The following is a 9,441-nucleotide window of genomic DNA, read 5'->3' on the forward strand; positions in this document are numbered from 1 at the left end:
GTATCTCATTTGTATCAAAGTAACCTATTATAACGTCTCAGGCTCTGTTACAGCTCTCTCGTTTCTCAGGCCTGCATGCAACAGTGTCTCTGTGGTCACATCAGCTTCTTTGGGTTGGTTTTCCTAAATTTTACACAGGATGTGATTGCTGGGGGCAAATGCTATGTCTCGCTGACTCTCATTTTTTGTTTATTTATGATAAGGGTGCTGTTTTGTTTTTATCTCTGTATCTCTGATGCTGTTATCTCCCGACAGGTTGTTAGCTCAGGCAGAAAACAGACACACGGACAGTGATTCCACAAACCTCAGCATGAAGCGACAGCTGTTCCCCAAGCAGGGAGTTCTTACAGTCACAGGAGTGAGGTAACGGACTAGGTAGGGAAGAGTCTTTGGACTCTGGCTCAGGGTCCACAGCTTAAGGGGTGCTTCTGGAGTAAAAGACAGAGACACAACCAATGCACAAACACCTCAGGTAAAACTTTCAGGGTACGTGGTGGCTGAGTGTAAAATGACAGAGGATGAGACATCCTGCCATGAAATAAATACATGGGCTGATTAAATTAACAACAACAACAACAACAACAACAACAAAAAAAGGGACCTTTTGGACAAAGTCCTTGATGATTCCTAGGCTTGTCTCTGGCTGTCCTGGGTGGCCTCTACCAGACTCTTTGCTCAGCCTCTGGTCTACTTCCTGTTAATAGCAGAACTGAGACTTGACTAAGCACACAGGGGGTTAGAATAGCTTCTTAAAAAGACAGTCGGGGTTTAATATGAGCACAGAGTGTTGAGGAAGGAAGTGAGCAAGGGTTGGGACCAGACAGAAGGCCAGTGCTGCTGAGGAGTTTTTAACAGAAGTGGAATCAGACGTCATTCTTCCCTGGCAAGGCCAAGGCAGGGCAGACGCACAGGTGATCATGCACTGAGGCCATGGGTATGCCTTCCTCAACCGAGTATCCAGGCCAGAGTAGAAGACATTGCTAATATTCTGACTCGCCCTTTGGCGCTGCCCTGGGTCCTGAAGTAAAAGCCTCATTTTAGGGAAAAATCCCTCCTCTTCCTCTCTCTCTTCCGCGTTTCCTCCCACCAGGTGTGCACTATTGACCCCTCCCCCTTCTCTTTCTCTTCCTCTCTCTTCCTCTCTCTTCTCTCCCTCTTTCCTATGTGGATGCAAACATCTGGGTTGTGATGACTGTCCGCCTCCGCCCGGCCTCCGTGCCTGCGTGGCATGGGTCACCCACCAGCTGCATCTGCCCAGCATGCCAGCATGGTTCCCTGCACTTGTGGGATACCCTGGCCCAGCCAGCTGGGGACCCCCCATGTGTGCAAATTCATAATAGACATGACATCTCAGCACTACTTCCTGACATCTTGGATTAAGGAAATAAGACATTGATGGTGATGGTGGTGGTAGCTTTTGTTTATGGAACATTTCAACATGACCCAGGCGTTTTCTCATGTTGTATCTTAGAGTCTGTTTGTCAGAGGTGTATACAGGTAAATGTGGCCATCTTACATTTTGTTTAATCTTCACAAAGAAGTTAACTGACTTTCTCAGAGCCACACGGATGATTGGTTACTCGTCTATTCAACTCCAAAGCCCATGAATAAGTAGCCAGATTATATGCCCATTCTACAGATCTCCTTGAAGACACCTGTGCTGTTCACTGAGGAGGGGTGTCACAGCAGGAGGTCCTCTTTTCTACCATAATTTGGAGGGAAACTATCAACCCCAATTCAAAGACAATCAATCAGTCTTTGTGAAATTTTTGTTCCAAGGAAGGATAATCATTTTTTTTTCTAACAGATGGAGTTGGTGGAGTATGTTCTTGCTTGTCAAAATAGGCCAGTGGGTTTGTAGTTTCTTTACTGGTGTAGAAAAGCATGATGCAGACCACGTGATCTCAGTTCAGAGGCAAATCTATGTGTACCCACAAGGGATCTAGAAGGACTCGACCAACTGGAGTGTCTAGACTGCAGAGGGACTTGTTCTTTACTTCCTTTGTGTTTTCCCTGTATTTCACATGCTAATTAAAAAACCACATTCTTTTAAAAACAAGAGGAGAATAAGGAAGTGAAGAAGGAAAGAGAGGAGGTGGAGGAAAGGATGAAGGAGAAGAGAAGGAAGAGGAAAAGGAGGGAGGTGAGGAAGAGGAGAGGAGGAGGTGGACTTTGCCTCTGATTGACATCAAATGGCAGTGCTCAGGTTGACAGGCAGCCAGACCATCTCTGAGCTCCCTTCCCTGAAGCAAGACAAAGGGAATACCTTGCTTCTCCTTTGAGGCTCTCTGGCCACATCACAAAGGTCTCACTCTAGAGTCTAGGAAATGGATGTGTCAATCTTGAGCTGGTGCCATTTTGTCTTCATTCATTGTGGGCACACATCTCTCTAGTATAGAGAGCTTCTGTGGATATCACTCTGTATAAATAAAATGCTGTTTGGCCAGTGGCCAGGCAGAAAGTATAAGTGGGACAAGAGAGAAGAGAATTTTGGGAAGTGAAGGCTGGGTAGGAGAGAGATGCTGCCAGCCACCGCCATGACAAGGAAGATGTAAGGTATTAGTAAGCCACGAACCAAGTGGCAAAGTATAGACTAATAGAAATGGGTTAATTTAAGATAGAAGAACTAGATAACAAGAAGCCTGCCATGGTCATACAATTTATAAGTAATATAAGCATCTGAATGATTATTTTATACGTGGGCTGTGGGACTGCGGGGGCTTGAGGGCACCTAGAGAGAAGATCTCCAACTATAGAGAGCAGCTGCTATGTTGATGAATGGTCTTCTATATTTTTCTTCTCCACGCTAAGACCAAAGTTAACTTCTAATTTTCTATAAGACACAACTAAGATCTTTCAAATCTTTCCCTATTCTGGGTCCAACATGCTTTCTCAAGCTTTGCCTCCCTTTCTGACCCTTAATCTCCATCCTGGACCAACCATCCTTCCAGTTATACCCATTCTCTCCTGTTCATTCTCTCCTGTTGTTAGAAGACTTTCTAACCCAGCATCCTCACTCAAGATGTCATCGCTATCTTCACCAAATGTAATCCTTCCTTTCCTCACAATCTGAACAGCCTTTTAAATCTCTCTTGACTTTACAGGACCAACCTGGCAAATAATACAGCCATTGCAGGACTTTGAGTGGGTTGTTTTTAGCAATAGATGCTGCCGCAATGCCTATGAAGAAACTCTTTGGTAGAAAACCACAAGGATAGGGACATAAAGGTAAAAGATGGTGTTAAGTTCATCAAAAGAGCAAATGTGGCAGTGATATGCTTAGGAAGGAGACAGTAAGAATAAGGTATTTGTGCTTTGGGGAAGAACATGGAAAGGAGAGAGATGAAATGGAAAATAGATTGGAGGGTGTGTGTAGACAGAAAGAAGGCAGCTGGTGATTACTTGGAGGGAAGCCACTAACACCGATTCCTCAATCTTGATTGGCTGGACGATATATTAAGTACAAAGAGCTCTCATGTCAAAGAGTGGCATCCACTGCCACAACAGCTCCCAGTGTGGACCTTCAGGAAGTTTCATGATATCCTTATATGGTTGGGAATGCATCACAGTGTATTTGGACCTATGTGTGTGTTTGTATGAAATCAGGTAAAGGCTTGGGTTTTTATGTCCTTGTCGCTATGATACTAGATTGAGTGAGTGCAATCAGAGCCTGGGGACCAGATGTGACCACACGGATGGTGGAATGGTACCATCACAAACCTTGAAAGGTAGCTCAAGTGAACTTAGTTTCCAAGAGGCCGGTACTGACATTTACTGCTGTGCTCCAGAAGGCACAGCTCATACCTATCATGTTCATCTTACAGCTAGTGCCTAGGTGGGCCTGCTGCTTTGGGAGGTTCTGGAGACTTAAGGAGGAGGAACTGGATTATTAGTGATAGACCTTTGAAGGTTGTTGGGATGTTGCCACCACTCTAGCTGCATGACCACACATGCGCAGTTCAGGAGCTAAGCAAGAGGTCTTGCGTCTTACGTCATCAGTACGTGTTGGTGATTATGGTCACGCAAACAGCGTAGGAGTGGTGTAGCTCCATAAGCCCGCCTGCGCGTGTTCACGAGAACCCTTAAAAAGCCAGACACAAACCCCCCTCTCCCCACATCTCTGTTCTCTCTCTCTCTCTGCACATGCTTCTCCCCAAGCCTGGCTCTTTTGCCCCCCCCTCCCACTTCAGAATAAAGCTCTGATACTGGGTTTTGTCTTGGCTTATGCCTTGTGACCTTTCTGCACAGTGACCAGTGCTGCTTACCATTTTTAACTAAGGTAATACCTGATATCTGGTCCTTCCTCTTCTCTCTTCTTCCTGTCCACCAAGAAGCGAATGGTTTCCAGCCCCACACATTCCCACTGTCAGGCTCTTTAGCCTTGCTTTCCTGGGAAAGTGATAGAGTCACCAACCACAAACTACATAATGAAGCATGAGCCAGGCACTGAGCAGTTGGGGAGAAGCTACGATCTTTCTGTAACCTAATATCGTGTGGGGGCATCTCGGCCCTTTTATTCCATTCTGTTAAGGTTTAAAAATTCAGGTTGATTCCACACTCACAAGGAAGGGATTGCACCAGAGCAGGAGTACAAGGAGGTCACAGAGCGGGGAGTGGGGGCAGACCTAAAGGTCATTTACTACACCCACAGGCATATCTATCTCCTGTGATCCTGTGATAGGATTAGTCCCCCACAGCGGGGAAACTCCAGGAAGAGTAGGGACTTCAGAATACTGTGGTCTCGCTTTGTGCCCTGGTCATCATCTGAGCATCTGAGACATTCCCAACTAGGCAAACATGATTCTCATATCAAGCTACTTGCTGCTCACATCTCTAGCTTTCCCATGTCTCATGCCTTGGATTTCACAGTCACACCAGTGGTTCATGTGGCAGCCCACCTCACATCGGGCCTTAGTGAATCACACTCTCAGTGTTAGTGGTCGGGAAATGAGCAGTGAGAAGCTTCTTCATATAGGGCCAACCCACTAAAGGCATTCCTGGACCCTGGGAATCAGAAGCGCTAATTTGTAGGTGTGGTTTTCTGATGATAGCCTGTAATGTGCAAACAAGTATTTCCATGGCAAATTGACTAGCTTTTATGGAGACCAGATCCTTAGTTTATTCTTGGGCCTCCTTTCAAGGCAATGTAGCAGAGTGCTTGACATTGAGTTGGGCTTAAGTAGCTTATCAGCTGGGTAATTGACCTCACAATTTTTTTTCTGACCTGTAAGGTGGGGGTGATGGTTGTGATACCCTCCTGGGATTGATTGGCACTGATCTCCATCTGTGACCAGCTATGTCAAGGGTTTGCCATTCTTGCTACAGTCAGGATGGGTATGACTGTGGGGAACAATTCCCACTTGTATTCTCAGAGAAGAAATGTGATTTGCCACAATGTTAGGAATGGCAAGAGTAGGAAGAACCCTTCTTCCTCATCTCCACTCTCCACTCACGGTGCTGTGGAGGGAGAAAGAGGGCATAGTCACAGTCAGTGTTCTATTGCTGTGAAGAGACACTATGGCTATCTCAATTATTGTTCTACTGATGTGAAGAGACACCATGACCATGGCAACTCTCACAAAAGAACACACTTAATTGGGGCTGGCTTACAGTTTCAGAGGTTCGGTCCATGATCATCATGGCAGGAAATATGGCGGCACACAGGCAGACCTGGGGCTGGAGAAGTAACTGAGAGTTCTACATCTGGGTCCACAGGCAGCAGGAAGAGAGAGACACTGGGCCTGGCTTGGATCTTTGAAACCGTAATGTCCACACCTAGTGACGCACTTCCTCTAACATATCTCTGATTCCTTCTCAAGGAGTGCCACTTCCTGATGACTAAGCATTCAAATATATGACCCTATGGAGGGTCCACTCTTATTCAAACTACTACAATGACCAAGGCAACTCTTACAAAAGAAAACATTTAACTGGGGACTCGCGTACAGTTTCAGAGGGTGAGTCCACTACATCCTGCTGTGCAGGCAGTGGGGGCGTGTGGGTTGCAGGGAGGGAGACTTGGCCTGGCGTGAGCTTTTTGAAAGCCTCAGAGCCCACCCCCAGTGATACACTTCCTCAAATGAGACCACACCTCCTAACCATTCTAATCTTCAAACGGCTCCACTCCTTGGTGTCTAAGCATGAGCCTATAGGTGCCTTTCCTGGAGTGGGAAGCTGAGCATGATGAGTCTCTTCGATCAGGGTCCACAGGGGAAGTGTGCTTCCATTTACTCTGCACTATACTGAAAGCTCCCGCCAGCCCCAGGATTGAGGGGAGTCAGTTCCTTATGGACACAAATATTATAAAATCTCATAATGGTCATACCCTCCGGTCCAGCTACTACCAATAAAACTGCCAATTTAGCCATCTCTCTGTCTGTGTCCTTACTTCCACACAGACGAAGCAGTATTGTGTCTTCCCCCTCTAACCCCCTAACAGGTGCCATTGATCCTGTTCAAGCAGTACTGTGTGTGCCGGCCCAGACATCTATGAAGATGCTGCTGCTGATAAAGAAGCTGATTTATCTGTCTTGTACAAAGCTAAATGCTTCTCTGGAGGATCCTTGCACCTTTGTGGGGGATTCATACCACATTTGGGGCTTGATTCTTCCAGTGACACTTTTGTCCATTTTCTGCTTGGAGTTTCCAGGAAGGGATTGACTCCTGAAGGTAGACAATGTCCCCTTTGGCTTAAGCTGTACCCAAAGAAGTGTGAAATGTCTGACCACTGCTGAGAAAATCATCACTAGGGGGCTGTGCTGGGAAGGTTTCCAAGAGACATTTTATCGTCTTGCTATTTTTTTGAGACAGAATCTTACTACACAGCCCTGGCGTTTCTCAAATTCATAAATAATCCTCTTGCCTCTCTGACTCTCAAGTGCTGGGATAACAGATGTGTACCACTGCACCCAGCTTCAAGAAAGATTTTAGGAAGTTGGGGATATAGCTCAGTTGGTAGGGGACTTACTCAGTGTGCACGAAGCCCTGGGTTTGATCTCCAACACAGTACAAAACCAGGTACAGTGGTATATGATTATCATTCCCACATTTGGAATGTGAAGGCAGGAGGATCAGAAAGCTTGCATCATCTCATAGTTGTCTTTGGCTATATAGGGAGTTCAAGGCTAGCATGAACAAATGAAGGCCTGCTCAAAACAAAACAAAACAACAACACCACACACACAGAGAATAAAACAAAAAAGAAAAATGGAAGCAATGTTAAAACCTGGTCATTGAATCTTCGAGCTTCTGTTTTGTCAACTAAGAGTCTTTTGTACATCGAGCCATCTCAGCCATCATTTGTGGACAAGCTACCATTTCACTCCCACTTCATGGAAAAAAAATGTGTTCTAAACTTAGCCATTGCAGTTTGTCATGACGATGATTAGAATATCAGCCAAAAAGGCATGCCTGACAGGAGTGGAGGATGTCACACCAACCTTCTACAGATAACTTGAGATCACTCTTTCCCATCTTTCCCAAAAGGAAGATCAACACAGCAGAATTAACTGCTGAGAGCTTAAGAGTCACATTAGGTGGCTTCACCATGTCTTCTGACACAAAATGAAATTTTGTTTTCACTTCCTAAAGCTACATAAAATTCAGAGTGATTTTTTTTTTGGGGGGGGGGAATATAATGATAGAAAATCACGACCTGCCTCTTGGCAGGCTCCGATGTTGGCTTCAGTATGTAGCGCAGTTTCTTTATTAACCAGAAGATCACGTTCAAACATGGCAGGGAACAGAGCCTGTTGCTGGCTGTAGGAGAATCCAGGGAGAGGTCTGTTCACAAGGAGCCCAGATAGGAGTAGATTCCACACCCACACACTCTTGGGAAGCCACAATCTTAGCTTCTACCTGATCAGGGTTCCCCAAAATGTTATTCCAGATTATGGAGTTTGGGGATCCAATACGGAGTGGTGGGAAAAAAAAAAAAAACAAACAAACCCTGAAGGCATCCTACAGTCAATGAGGTTGAGAAAACCTGCATGTGTCTCTCAGTTCCACAGAGGGTCTCAGTGCATGTCCAGGAGTCTCACAGGAAAGAAACTGCTTTCCCTGGTGTAACTCCAGTTCCCCAAATACCTGAGCATACGCCCATCCACCACTTTGCTACCAGAAAGATCCATGCAGGGACAGCCTAGGACTTAACAACCTGCCTGTGCTCAGCACTCCCACCCCCCACCATTGGCTCCCTATGGTGCTCGGGAGAAAGTACAATCCCCTTGACATGGCCCAGGGGGCTCCACCATGTCCAGCTCCTGCATGACCACATTGATCTTTGCTTTCTGCATTTCCTTTCAGATCCTTGACTGTGCAGGGTCTTTCTCACCACATGGCTTGGGCGCAACTCTTCCCCCAGTAAGAACTGCATGTCCGACCCCCATTGTACCCTAGTCTGCCTTTCACACTTGCCTGTTAACCTCACGTTTGCTTTCTGAGGTTTCACATTCTGTGGTTTCACCAGCTGTGGTCAGCTGTTCTCCAAAAATAGCAAATGGAAAGTTCCAGAAGCAAACAATTGGTAAGTTTTAAGTTACAGTCCTTTTCTAGCAATGTGATAAATCTTGCTGTACTCATTGTCCAGTGAATCCACTCTGTGGACCATTATTGGTTTTTGTTTTTTTTTTTTACTCTTTATCCTTTTGGCTTTTTAGCTCTTTTGAGGGGCCCACCACCCAGCTCCCAAATAAATCACACAGAGGCTTATTCTTCATTACAAATGTCTGGCCAGCTTTTCTTAACTTAAATTATCCTGTCTACCTTTTTCCTTTCTTTTAATTCTGTAAATCTTACTTTCAGTTTTACTCTGTTCTTCTTTCTTCTCCCCAGATTTCTCCTCCTATACATTCTCTCTGCCTGCCAGCCCTGCCCATCCTTTCTCTTGCCTCGCTATTGGCCGTTCAGTGCTTTATTAGACCATCAGGTGTTTTATACGGGCAAGGTAACACAGCTTCACAGAGTTAAACAAATGCAATGTCAACAAAAGTGACACACCTTAAAATAATATTCTATGACAGTGGGCCTTACACAGTCCAGGCTGTATCCACCAGGCCCCTGGTGGCTGCCTTAGTCATCAAGTCAATGGTTATGGAATTGCAGTGTGCATACATAGAACTTGTGTTTTGAGTGTCCACTGAGCATGGGCATCTATCTATCTCCTGTAGATAAAGAGGGCATTCTACAATTTGTATTCTTGTGGGAGCCCACAAAGATTTCCTAGTGAGATCTGAGCTTGCTTTACTCAGCAGGGCTGCATTAGGGGATGGCTTGACCATGTGCATGGTCACCAGGTGTCTGGAAGGGTCTGCACTTGGCTGTGCTGGGGAGAGGTCTTTTGCTCTACCCCTTGGCATTTCTTTAAAAGCTCTTTAGTAGACACAGAAGGGGCCAGTGGGTTTGGACCCAGGCCAACCTGAGGCTATCTTGTGTTTTCTATCT

This window comes from Onychomys torridus, chromosome 20, assembly GCF_903995425.1.
Source record: "Onychomys torridus chromosome 20, mOncTor1.1, whole genome shotgun sequence".
Taxonomy (NCBI): domain Eukaryota; kingdom Metazoa; phylum Chordata; class Mammalia; order Rodentia; family Cricetidae; genus Onychomys; species Onychomys torridus.